At 38.4% G+C, this 13,905-nt stretch overlaps 1 pseudogene; it reads left to right on the forward strand.

Annotated features, from left to right (window-relative positions):
- Positions 1–3,277: 3,277 nt before the first annotated feature.
- On the forward strand, positions 3,278–6,120 carry LOC101693384 (annotated as a pseudogene).
- The last annotated feature ends 7,785 nt before the right edge of the window (positions 6,121–13,905 follow it).

Here is a 13,905-nt window from a genome sequence, read left to right on the forward strand (position 1 = left end):
AAGAACCAAAGCCAGAAAATGAGGGCAAAAATGCCCAGCAAAATCATCTCAAATGTCTCCAATAACTCCAGCCAAACTCACAGGCTTCTTGACCACACAGTGGGTGCTCATGAACAATTCTAAACTCTCATCTGAGCTTCATGTCAAAACCTCAAGATAAAAAATCATATGCTAGAACATCTGAACTTATGCTAGGACTTTGTCACGTAGCCTCATCACAGCTACCAGCAAACTGAAAGTAAGACCATCTTCCTGTTGTCCATTGTGGAAAACAAGGCTTTGCCGTTGAACTTTCTTGAAGTCTCAACTAAATAAAAGTATGTTTGGATTCTGAACAGATTAAAATAAATGCCCATGGGGGTGCCTGGCTGGCTCAGTTGATAGAGTATGGAGTTCTTGATTGATCTCAGGGTTGTGAGTTTGAGCCCCACATTGAGTGTAAAGAGTACTTAAAATATTTAAAAAACAAAAAAATAATAATAAAATAAAACAAATGTCCCTGTAATCTACTCCATTAGTTGCTGCATATACAGAATACCCTTCTGGATACATTATATTTCAAAAAATAATTCTATACTCTAGCATAAGGCAACTACTAAGTCTTACATAAACTTACATTGGTCCCAAAGACAGACACTCAATAGTTTGTCTGATTAATATACATTTTTTCCCATCTATTGTGTTTCCCACTTCAATATTCTGAAGCCCGTGTGTGTGTATATGTGTGTGTTGGAGTGGGGAAGGGAATCTGTAAAGTTTATCAACAATAACCTCTTACACTGTCAAAGAGGAAAAAAAGTAAAATCATCTATATAAAATATGTAAGTATACATTTTTACTACAGAAGAAAATATGGTTAGAAGTTATAGTTTAATTTTACAGAATTGATTATAAATCATAATTAGTATTTATGTTTTCTTTCTACATTAATAATTTCATGTTCACACTTTTCCAGCCAAAATCTAACTTTCTTTTTGTCTGTTTGCCCCAAAGCATGTGAAATTCAAAATAGTATTCAAAAACTAATGCTATGTACCCTGTGAAAGCATTTCTCTTTTGGGTACTTTTGTGTAGTCTATTGCTAGATTTAAAAAAAAAAAAAATGATGCTGAATTTAGCAACTTAAAACAGTAAGATTCATTATTTCATATCTTACAGAAATTCAGGTACAGCTTAGCTGAGTCCTCTGACTCAGGGTGTCCCATAAAGCTGCAATCAAGGTACTGGCTGAGTTGGAGTCTTACCTGAAGTTTCTAGTGAGGGACGATTCACTTTTCAGCTAATTCATGTAGTTATCGGCAGAATTCAGTTTCTTGTGGGCTGCTGGACTGAGAGCCTCAATTCCTTACCATGTGACGTTCTCTATAGAGCAGCTTATGACGTGGCATTTGCCTTTCATCAGAAGAAAGGGAGGGGAAAATAGAGGTAAGCAAAATTGAAGCCAGAATCTTTTTTAACCTAAGCTAGAAAAGGGTATCTCACCATTTTTGCTGTATTCTATTCATCACAAGCAAAGCGTTAGGTATAGAACACACTCAAGGGGAAGGGATCACAAAAGGACACTGAATTCCAGAAGGTGTGGATCATGGGAACCATCTTCATAGCCGCATTCTACCAGCGCTTAGACCCGTAATCAGCAGAACCCAGTCTTGGGTACAAAAAGCAAAATTTCCTCGAGTAGATCATTGGTTACAGTCATGATAGATAGCACTCCTATTTCCATCCTCTGGTTCCTAGACACAGTTTTTTGACTTTGGAGAAACAACATGTATTATTTCCTGGTTAAGAGCATATGCTTTATTCATCATAACACCAATTCAAATGGGTGTCTCAAAGCTGGTGATGGAATGGCAAGAATCTATTCTATCATTCTGTAAGTCCAATTATTTCTAGGAAACATAAAAGAAGACTATGGCTTCCAAGAGCTCAAAACAATACTTTATTTATTTCATAGTTAAAACTAACTCCTTAGGAGAAATATTTTGTGATATCCTGGATGATGGATAAAGACATTCAATCAATCCACATACTGCGGGGCTGGCAGAAGCCTGATGGGCAGCACAAGTAAATCTAAATCTGCTGTCTATTTCAGTAAAGAAAAAATGTTTTACTGCCCCAAGACTCTAGTAGATTTAAATGATCACATCAACATCACCTGGCTGGTCTCCATGGGAGTGGCACTGTCCTAGAGAAACAGATGCTGCTATCAAACTGAGCCATCGCTGGGGCACCTGGGTGGCTCAGTGGGTTAAAACCTCTGCCTTCTGCTCAGGTCATAATCTCAGGGTCCTGGAATCGAGCCCTGCATTGGGCTCTCTGCTCAGCAAGGAGCCTGCTTCCTCCTCTCTCTCTACCTGCCTCTCTGCCTACTTGTGATCTATCAAATAAATGAATAAAATCTTTAAAAAACAAAACAAAACAAAACAAAAAAACCTGAACCATCACTGTTGGTGGTAATAATGCCATACATGAACTTGTTATCTCTGGCATCTCTGGCCATTTGTCCGTGAGCCTGCTGAACGACCCACAGATGCTATGGTGAAGGCTGAGGAAGAAACAGTATTCACTTCCACAACATATTTATCATCTCACTCTAACTATGAACAAGCTTTTCCTGAAGTTCAGGCATTTTTTAAAATGTCATATTTACATGGCTCCCAAATATCCCACACTCTGGGTCTGTTCTAAAAGTTTAATTGACATATCTGTCTGCAAACACTTTTGTAAAACCCATCAAAATCACTCCAAGTGCCTTGACTTTGGGTAAACCATCAGCCAATTACTTGTGAATTGTTAAGGATCTTTAGCTGAGGCCTCACCTCCTTCTAGGAAAAGTGGGCAAAATACGCATATACTTTTTAAGGAGACATCACTATGAGGATCACTTGATCCCTTCTCTTTCAGAAACACACCAAAGTGTTGCAGCAGTATTCCTGGGAAGATCTATACCCCTGTAGTTATGAAAACCAGAGAAAAAAATGAGCATAATTTACAGATGGCCTTGCAGGATATACCAACACGAGTTAGATATAAATCACCACACATTCAAAGCTGGAACCTCAAATTTGAAAATATTGCAATACTATCAAATGTTTCTTCTAAACTGAAAAAAAGATAGGCAGTTGCTGTCATGCTCTTCCAGTTCCTGTCTCCCCGCCTCCACCGCCTGATGGCCTTCCAGACCCAGCCGCTGCCAGCATGGCTCCCGCTGCTAAGAAGCCCATCCTACTGGGGTCCAGGTTCAGGACACCGTGGAAAGGGGCAACAGCAGGAGCTGATGACCCTCACGATGTCTGGCTACACAGGACTTTTTGCCTTTCTCGAATCAAACTTTTAAATGGGTAAGGACCATCCACGGAGCAGGTGAAACAGTATAGGAAATATGCTGTCTTCCTATACTGAGGAAGTATACTGAGGTATAAGCCCTCTCTGGAATTCCTCAGGGGCTGCCCTTACAACACGTCTATGGGAAAGTTCCTTGAGCCTTGCTACCACCCCAGCATGGACACCCAGGGTAACATCTGCCTGAACATCCTGCAGGATAAGTGGCTGCCCGGTAGCACATCAGGACCATCCTGCTATCCATCTGAGCCTACTAGGAGAATCCGACATTCATAGCCCTTTGAATACACAGGCTGCTGAGCTAAAAAAAACAACCCACAGATTTGTCGTACCTGCAAGAAATCTACTCAAAGCAGGTCAAAGCCAAGAACCCTGACCGCCTAGCCTCTCTCCTTGTATTGTGTTTATGTTTTCCTTAGATTGTCTGTCTCTTCCATCATTTCTGTACAGGACTCTTTAAGGTGGGATGTCATTTTGCTTTTTATTTATTTATTTATTTATTTTTCATTTTATTTTTAAAAATTTTTAATATATTTTTTAAGATTTTATTTATTTATCTGACAGAAAGCAGGCGCCCAAGTACAAGTGGGGTGGGGGTCAGGCAGAGGGAGAAGGAGAAACATGCTCTCTGCTGATCAGGGAGTCCAATGTGGGGCTAGATCCCAGGACCCTGGGATCATCCTGGGATCATGACCTAAGTGGAAGGCAGACACTTAACTGACTGAGCCACTCTGGTGCCCCTGTTTCTCTTTTTTAAAATTAAGTCTCTGTGGGTACCTGAGTGGCTCAGTGGATTAAGCTTCTGCTTTTGGCTCAGGTCATGGTCTCCCGGTCCTGGGATTGAGCCCTGCATTGAGTTCTCTGCTCAGCAGGGAGCCTGTTTCCTCCTCTCTCTCTCTGCCTGCCTCTCTGCCTACTTGTGATCTCTGTCTGTCAAATAAATAAATAAAATCTTCTTTAAAAAAAAAAATTAAGTCTCTGGTCGAGTCCTTGTGATGGATATATTAAATAAATACATTGTTTTTTTGATAAAGTAAAAAATAACGAAAGGATGCAAAATGTATATTCTATTTTGAGGTAATAACATGATTGTCTCTGCATTCCTTCTGTCATTTTGTGTTTTGGCAGATCCCTGTGTTTTCATAAAATTTCATTTCTATCACTTAGTAATTGATATATCTCTTTCCCTGAATATCATAAAAACTTGTGAGATTTCTCTGTCAAATTGGAATTGTACCATTGGTATATTTGTCTTTCCTTATATGCACTGTGGTAAAATAAAAGCACATTATTCTGCAAGAAAATAAAATAAAATAAAAAATAAAAATTAACTTCTACCATATGCCAGGTCATACCCATTCATTCAGGATATTTCCATTACCTATTTACTTATTCCTATCAGGATGATGGTATTATTCTAAGAGCCACTATATTCTGCTGTGAAATTATCAGACAATTACACTTTCTTCAGAGCTGAGAATATGAAAGAAATTGAGGCAAGACGGTGAGGGTATAGCAAAGCTCTTTCTAGGCAAAGGCATAATGCTTCTGGTATCTTTTATTTAATGAAATAAGGAAAAACTGATTTCAACTCAAAAGCTGTGTAACATTTATCCAGAGTTGTATTCATCAAGTAACAAACTACGGAATAGGAGCTATAATCAGATTAATTTCTGATCAAGTAACTCACATGTAGTGTTATTTTTCATAGACACACTTAAATTTTGTACTTAGTCCAAATTCTGAGTAGAGTGGAGCTGTGATAGAAATTATTATTTTGTATCTTCAAGTCACTAATGACAGTGTTAAGAATTGCTTGTGATTCATCATTCTTTTTGTAAAAAAGGGGACTCTACTTCACATTTTCAACCAAATACTGTCACTTCATCTTTTTTACATAAAAAAAAAAAATCCTTTTTATTATCATACTGCTCAGAGAGCCAAAGTGGGGATCTCCCAAATTCCCTAAAGGTATCTCTTAAAGATGTTTATTTTGCCTATGTACTCTGGAGAAATATTAAAGAAGTGTTCACAATTCAACTGAGCCCAAATGCCAATAATTGTTTAACCTTTATGAGTCCATACTCTGCTGTGAGATCACAGTGGAATTCTACATCCCTAGGAAAATTCTGTTAGTTCACAGCTGGTAATCAATGTTTTTTGAAAGGTTTGGGTATTTCTTATTTCCAAATACAGAGCTCCCCTGGTAGAAGACGACTGATCTGTAAGGAAGGCTAGAAGGAATGCTGACCCAGTGTATATTTGATACAATTTTAGAAAGTTTCCCAAAGGATCTCACTTCCTCATAGTATAAGAGACTTTGGGTTTGACAACTCCTCCAAGTATTGGGATGAATGGCCAAAATGGTCTAATATTATAATCCAAGTCAGGCTTCTCTCATCATCATCATCATCATCATCATCATCATTTCTAGGTATTCACCAAAATAGACTTCCTCTCCTCCCTTAGACCACAGCAATGTTTCAAGTTTCCTCTGCAACAGCATGTGGCCCCATGAATATTAACCAGCTGACTATTACCTTAAGTGATGTTTGCTTCTTCTAAGCCTGGCCCATAAAAACTTCTTACATGGACTCCTTCATGTTCTTCTTCTTCTAGAGTAAGCCAGGGTCCCCTGTGGAAGTGCATATTGTATGTCGGCAGAAGCAGCACCAGCCTGGACCACTGAATGGCTTTGTGACAACCACATCCTCTTCCTTCCACCTCCAACCAGGAACTGTCTTTCATTGTTATTTGGGCAAGAGAGACATTTTCTGAGTGTGGAGCTGCTACATATTTGGGTATGTGTTTGGTGTGTGTGTGCCCGTGTGTGTCTGTGTGTTTTGTCTATATTTTCACAGTCTGACCTGCTTTAAGGAATCTAGGCTTTAGTGTACTGTCCGTGTATTGTGAATCTCTGAAACTCCATGCCCAATTAGCTGCCACCAGAGATCTTAGACTATGCTAATGATCACAATTACTTTCTTCATCTCATGGTAATCATGACCACTTTGCCTCTTATTTCTGTCAAGAATCTCATTTTATCTGCAACTTCTCTTAATGTTTTATAGCACTTATAAAACAAAACAAAAAAAAAAAACAAAAAAAATAGCCATCAAGTTACCTTTCAAAGATTTTGGCGTGCGTCTCATTGTCTTTTCTGGGCCATCTTGGGGAATATAGTTAAAGAGTAGGTAACAATTCATAGATGTTCTTTAGCCTTTCTAACTACTAAAACTTTGGATTCCTTTATTTTAAAAAATCTTATTTCGATTTCATTTAGTATGTATTGCATTCAGGTTATGGTCAGCAAATTGTATAATTAAAATATATCCAGCTGTTAGAACTAGCATAATTGTACCAGAATGTTGTATGTGATACCATACCTATAAATTAAATGAATAAAAATTCTGGAGATAATGAAAGGTAAGGGGTAAAGAATAAAGACAATTGAATTTTATTTTTTTAAAGAAATAGTTTTGGGGCGCCTGGGTGGCTCAGTGGGTTAAAGCCTCTGCCTTCAGCTCAGGTCATGATCCCAGTGTCCTGGTATTGAGAACGCTGGGACTCTCTGCTCAGCAGGGAGCCTACTTCCTTCTCTCTCTCTCTGCCTGCCTCTCTGCCTACTTGTGATCTCTCTCTGTCAAATATATAAATAAAATCTTTAAAATAAAAATAAAAATAAATAGTTTCTTCAGGTTAGGAAGTTGCAGCATTTACAAGCAAAGAGAAACAGTAGCAAGGAAGAAAGACTACTTCAAATAGAAAGTAAAGTTCTGTGGGATTTGGGGCTCAGTATGTCCAATGTCCTCTGAATCTTTCCAATAGGTCCAGCACCAGTTCTTGGACTCACAGTTGCTCTAATCAAAATTTTCACTTTCCCAGAAGAGACCTGGTGATTAACTGAACTCTACTGGTGTTATAATTTGTCAGACAGACTATAGATTCAAATTTTGCATTTGATTCTTGGCTCCTGCGAGCCCAGAGTTATAACTATAATTTGATAATAGAAAATTCTAGGATTTCAGATATGGACTGAGAATTTAAGAATTTGAGCTCACTTTTATCTTTGTTTAAGCTGTCTGTTGCCCCAATACATAAATAAATAACCAACTGACTTCATTATTGTGGAGTTCTTCTTTTCTTTCTTAGCTGTTCTAAAGCAGAGGGAACTCAGTCTTAAAACTTCTAAGGGACACTTTATTCCTGAAGAACACCGTTCATACTTGAATTAGAATATTCATCTGTAAAGTCATAGTCTGTGGAATTTCATCCTTGAAAGTCATAGTCTGTGAGAAATCAACACGATTTCGTTTAGCTTCAGGACCCAATAGGCAAGATAAATAATTCCAAATTCTTTGGGCATCCATTACCTTCCCTCTACTTAATAGCATACCTGTCATAATGTGTCTGATTAACCTACACAAAGAGTAAATGCACAGGGTGACTCTAGAGTGATACAAATATCAACGAGAGACCAAGAGAACTGGTTTTCAGAAAAGGTGGAGACAAAGAGGAGAAGCGCAGCTAAGCTTATTTCTTAGGCGTGTTTCTTCCAGGCACCACCTGCCTTCAGCAGCACTACCCTGGAATATTCCCTGAGTTCCTGAACTGCTCCATCCCAGGCAGTTCAAGAACTGCACCACTGTACTCTGCTTTCTAACGTAGATACCTGAAGTCATCGGGTTCTCCTTGCTTGCATGGGGTATTGTTTCCAGAAGATAAAGCATTTCCATCAGGAGGAGCCCAAATTTACAAGTCTCCACTACTGTAACTGGGTAATGGAGGAGCAATTGCATTCTAGATGTTTTCATTCTTTTATTATCCTTATTATACATTGGCATTGAAGAAATAATTTATTGAATCTATTTTGTGCTACCTCGTGGAAATATGTGTCCTAAAAGAATCTGTTATCTTAAAAACAGCCTTCTATTTAGTAGGAAAGAGAAATGTGTAAAGAACTGTGATACATGATAGCAAATAACAAGTACTATAAGAAACTTGAAAACCATATGCTTTAAAAGACAGGAGAAGAGAAACACACTTCTTATTATTAAGTTATTAAGTTAAGTTATAAGTTAAATTCTTGTTATTAAGAGTTAAAGTTATTGTCCTTTAACTTAATAAAGGAAAGGAGAGAGGTAATATGTAAGCTAAGTCTTAGGTTAAAATTTCAAAATACAGTGATGATAGACTCTATTTCTACTTGAGAAAACAGAATGAAAGGTTACATGTAAAATATTTTTAGGATATGTTCAGTGAACAAGACATGTATTGACTTGATTAAAACACAATCAATACTGCTTCTTAATGGCAAATTGGGAACACATTGTTTTACCCCTTAACTGATAGTTAAGAGGACTATTTTATGACTTTAAAAGTAGGGCAATATCCTGATGATTTATGATGTTTCATCTAAATTAACATGCAATCTACATTAAAAGAATAAGAAAATGGAGACAGGGAAATAAATTAACATGAAGACTTCCAGGCAGAAATGTATAAGATGATTTTTATTTTCTGCAGAGGACTTAGGATAAAAAGGGTCAAAATTAACCATAATATTAGTACTACTTTATAAAAATAAAACAAGACGGAGGAGTCAAGATGGTGGAGAAGTAGCAGGCTGAGACTACTTCAGCTAGCCAGAGATCAGCTAGATAGCTTATCTAAAGATTGCAAACACCTGAAAATCCATCGGCAGATCGAAGAGAAGAAGAACAGCAATTCTGGAAACAGAAAAACAACCACTTTCTGAAAGGTAGGACCGGCGGAGAAGTGAATCCAAAGCGACGGGAAGATAGACGCCAGGGGGGGAGGGGCCGGCTCCTGGCAAGCGGCGGAGCAACGGCGCACAAAATCAGGACTTTTAAAAGTCTGTTCCGCTGAGGGACATCGCTCCAGAGGCTAAACCGGGGCGAAGCCCACGCAGGGTCAGCGTGGCCTCAGGTCCCGCAGGGTCACAGATGGATCGGGGGTGTCTGAGTGTCGCAGAGCTTGTGGGTATTGGAATAGGAAAGCCGGCTACAGAGACAGAGCCGACAGTAAGCTCACAACTCGGTGTTACCTTGAACCGGTCACAGGCTCAGTGAGCTCGGAGCGCGGCCGGAGGTCAGGCAGATGGGAGTAACTGGGCGCTGTTCTCTGAGGGCACACTGAGGAGTGGGGCCATGGGCTCTCGGCTCCTCCGGGCTGGGGACCAGGAGGCCGCGATTTGTATTCCCGTCCTCCGGAACTCTACGGAAAGTGCTCAGGGAACAAAAGCTCCTGAAACCAAACCCTAGCGGATTACTCACTCCGGCCCCTGTTAAGGGCGGTGTAATTCCGCCTGGGGCAAAGACACTTGAGAATCACTACAACAGGCCCTTCCCCCAGAAGATCAACAAGAAATCCAGCCTAGACCAAGTTCACCTACCAAGGAGTGCGGTTTCAATACCAAGGAGAGCAGCAGAATTCCAGAGGAGGAGAAAGCAAAGCATGGAACTCATGGCTTTTTTCCTGTGATTTTTTTTAGTCTTGCAGTTAATTTAATTTTTTTCTTTTTCAATTTTTGTTTTTTTTCTCGCCTGCTGGTTAAATTTTTTTTTAACTTTTACCTTTTTCTTTTTTAACGTTTTTTAACTAGTTTATCTAATATATATATATATTTTTACTTTTTTATATTTTTCTTATTTGTTTATTTTTAACTCTTTTCTTTTTTTTTTCTTTTTTCTTTTTTTTTTTTAAATTCTTCCTTTTTGAACCTCTTTTTATCCCCTTTCTCCCCCCTCACGATTTGGGATCTCTTCTAATTTGGTTAAAGCATATTTTCCTGGGGTTGTTGCCACCCTTTTAGTATTTTACTTGCTCCTTCATATACTCTTATCTGGACAAAATGAAAAGACAGAAAAATTCAACACAAAAAAAAGAACAAGAGGCAGTACGAAAGGCTAGGGACCTAATCAATACAGACATTGGTAATATGTCAGATCTAGAGTTCAGAATGACAATTCTCAAGGTTCTAGCCGGACTCGAAAAAGGCATGGAAGATATTAGAGAAACCCTCTCGAGAGATATAAAAGCCCTTTCTGGAGAAATAAAAGAACTAAAATCTAACCAAGTTGAAATCAAAAAAGCTACTAATGAGGTGCAATCAAAAATGGAGGCTCTCACTGCTAGGATAAATGAGGCAGAAGAAAGAATTAGTGATATAGAAGACCAAATGACAGAGAATAAAGAAGCTGAGCCAAAGAGGGACAAACAGCTGCTGGACCACGAGGGGAGAATTCGAGAGATAAGTGACACCATAAGACGAAACAACATTAGAATAATTGGGATTCCAGAAGAAGAAGAAAGAGAGAGGGGAGCAGAAGGTATACTGGAGAGAATTATTGGGGAGAATTTCCCCAATATGGCAAAGGGAACGAGCATCAAAATTCAGGAGGTTCAGAGAACGCCCCTCAAAATCAATAAGAATAGGCCCACACCCCATCGCCTAATAGTAAAATTTACAAGTCTCAGTGACAAAGAGAAAAATCCTGAAAGCAGCCCGGGAAAAGAAGTCTGTAACATAGAATGGTAAAAATATTAGATTGGCAGGTGACTTATCCACAGAGATCTGGCAGGCCAGAAAGAGCTGGCATGATATTTTCAGAGCACTAAATGAGAAAAACATGCATCCAAGAATACTATATCCAGCTAGGCTATCATTGAAAATAGAAGGAGAGATTAAAAGCGTCCAGGACAAACAAAAACTGAAAGAATTTGCAAACAACAAACCAGCTCTACAGGAAATATTGAAAGGGGTCCTCTAAGCAAAGAGAGAGCCTACAAGTGGTAGATCAGAAAGGATCAGAGACCATATACAGTAACAGTCACCTTACAGGCAATACAATGGCACTAAATTCATATCTCTCAATAGTTACCCTGAATGTGAATCGGCTAAATGCCCCTGTCAAAAGACACAGGGTATCAGAATGGATAAAAAAACAAAACCCATCTATATGTTGCCTCCAAGAAACTCATTTTAAGCCCGAAGACACCTCCAGATTTCAAGTGAGGGGGTGGAAAAGAATTTACCATGCTAATGGACATGAGAAGAAAGCAGGAGTGGAAATCCTTATATCAGATCAATTAGATTTTAAGCCAAAGACTATAAAAAGAGATGAGGAAGGACACTATATCATACTCAAAGGGTCTGTCCAACAACAAGATTTAACAATTTTAAATATCTATGTCCCCAACGTGGGAGCAGCCAACTATATAAACCAATTAATAACAAAATCAAAGAAACACATCAACAATAATACAATAATAGTAGGGGACTTTAACACTCCCCTCACTGAAATGGACAGATCATCCAAGCAAAAGAACAGCAAGGAAATAAAGGCCTTAAAGGACACACTGGACCAGATGGACATCACAGATATATTCAGAACATTTCATCCCAAAGCAACAGAAAACACATTCTTCTCTAGTGCATATGGAACATTCTCCAGAATAGATCACATCCTCGGTCCTAAATCAGGACTCAATTGGTATTAAAAGATTGGCATCATTCCCTGCATATTTTCAGACCACAATGCTCTAAAGCTAGAACTCAACCACAAAAGGAAGTTTGAAAAGAACCCAAATATGGAGACTAAACAACATCCTTCTAAAGATGAATGGGTCAACTGGGAAATTAAAGAAGAATTGAAAAAAATCATGGAAACAAATGATAATGAAAATACAACGGTTCAAAATCTGTGGGACACAACAAAGGCAGTCCTGAGAGGAAAATATATAGTGGTACAAGCCTTTCTCAAGAAACAAGAAAGGTCTCAGGTACACAACCTAACCCTACACCTAAAGGAGCTGGAGAAAGAACAAGAAAGAAACCCTAAGCCCAGCAGGAGAAGAGAAATCATAAAGATCAGAGCAGAAATCAATGAAATAGAAACCAAAAAGACAATAGAGCAAATCAACGAAACTAGGAGCTGGTTCTTTGAAAGAATTAATAAAATTGATAAACCCCTGGCCAGACTTATCAAAAAGAAATGAGAAAGGACCCAAATAAATAAAATCATGAATGAAAGAGGAGAGATCACAACTAACACCAAAGAAATACAAACTATTATAAGAACATACTATGAGCAACTCTACACCAATAAATTTGACAATCTGGAAGAAATGGATGCATTCCTAGAAACATATAAACTACCACAACTGAACCAGGAAGAAATAGAAAGCCTGAACAGACCCATAACCAGTAAGGAGATTGAAACAGTCATTAAAAATCTCCAAACAAACAAAAGCCCAGGGCCAGACGGCTTCCCAGGGGATTCTACCAAACATTTAAAGAAGAACTAATTCCTATTCTCCTGAAACTGTTCCCAAAAATAGAAATGGAAGGAAAACTTCCAAACTCATTTTATGAGGACAGCATCACCTTGATCCCAAAACCAGACAAGGATCCCATCAAAAAAGAGAGCTATAGACCAATATCCTTGATGAACACAGATGCGAAAATACTCAACAAAATACTAGCCAATAGGATTCAACAGTACATTAAAAGGATTATTCACCACGACCTAGTGGGATTTATTCCAGGGCTGCAAGGTTGGTTCAACATCCGCAAATTAGTCAATGTGATACAACACATAAATAAAAGAAAGAATAAGAACCATATGATACTCTCAATAGATGCTGAAAAAGCATTTGACAAAGTACAGCATCCCTTCCTGATCAAAACTCTTCAAAGTGTAGGGATAGAGGGCACATACCTCAATATCATCAAAGCCATCTATGAAAAACCCACTGCAAATATCATTCTAAATGGAGAAAAGCTGAAAGCTTTTCCGCTAAGTTCAGGAACACGGCAGAGATGTCCATGATCACCACTGCTATTCAACATAGTACTAGAGGTCCTAGCCTCAGCAATCAGACAACAAAAGGAAATTAAAGGCATCCAAATTGGCAAAGAAGAAGTCAAATTATCACTCTTCTCAGATGATATGATACTATATGTGGAAAACCCAAAAGACTCCACTCCAAAACTGCTAGAACTTATACAGGAATTCAGTAAAGTGTCAGGATATAAAATCAATGCACAGAAATCAGTTGCATTTCTCTACACCAACAGCAAGACAGAAGAAAGAGAAATTAAGGAGTCAATCCCATTTACAATTGCACCCAAAACCATAAGATACCTAGGAATAGACCTAACCAAAGAGGCACAGAATCTATCCTCAGAAAACTATAAAGTACTCATGAAAGAAATTGAGGAAGACACAAAGAAATGGAAAAATGTTCCATGCTCCTGGATTGGAAGAATAAATATTGTGAAAATGTCTATGCTACCTAAAGCAATATACACATTTAATGCAAATCCTATCAAAGTACCATCCATCTTTTTCAAAGAAATGGAACAAATAATTCTAAAATTTATATGGAACCAGAAAAGACCTCAAATAGCCAAAGGGATATTAAAAAATAAAGCCAACATTGGTTGCATCACAATTCTGGACTTCAAGCTCTATTACAAAGCTGTCATCATCAAGACAGCATGGTACTGGCACAAAAACAGACACATAGATCACTGGA

The sequence above is a fragment of the Mustela putorius genome, unplaced genomic scaffold (genome assembly GCF_011764305.1).
Source record: "Mustela putorius furo isolate JIRA1106 unplaced genomic scaffold, ASM1176430v1.1 tig00003834_pilon_pilon_pilon, whole genome shotgun sequence".
Classification (NCBI taxonomy): Eukaryota; Metazoa; Chordata; class Mammalia; order Carnivora; family Mustelidae; genus Mustela; species Mustela putorius.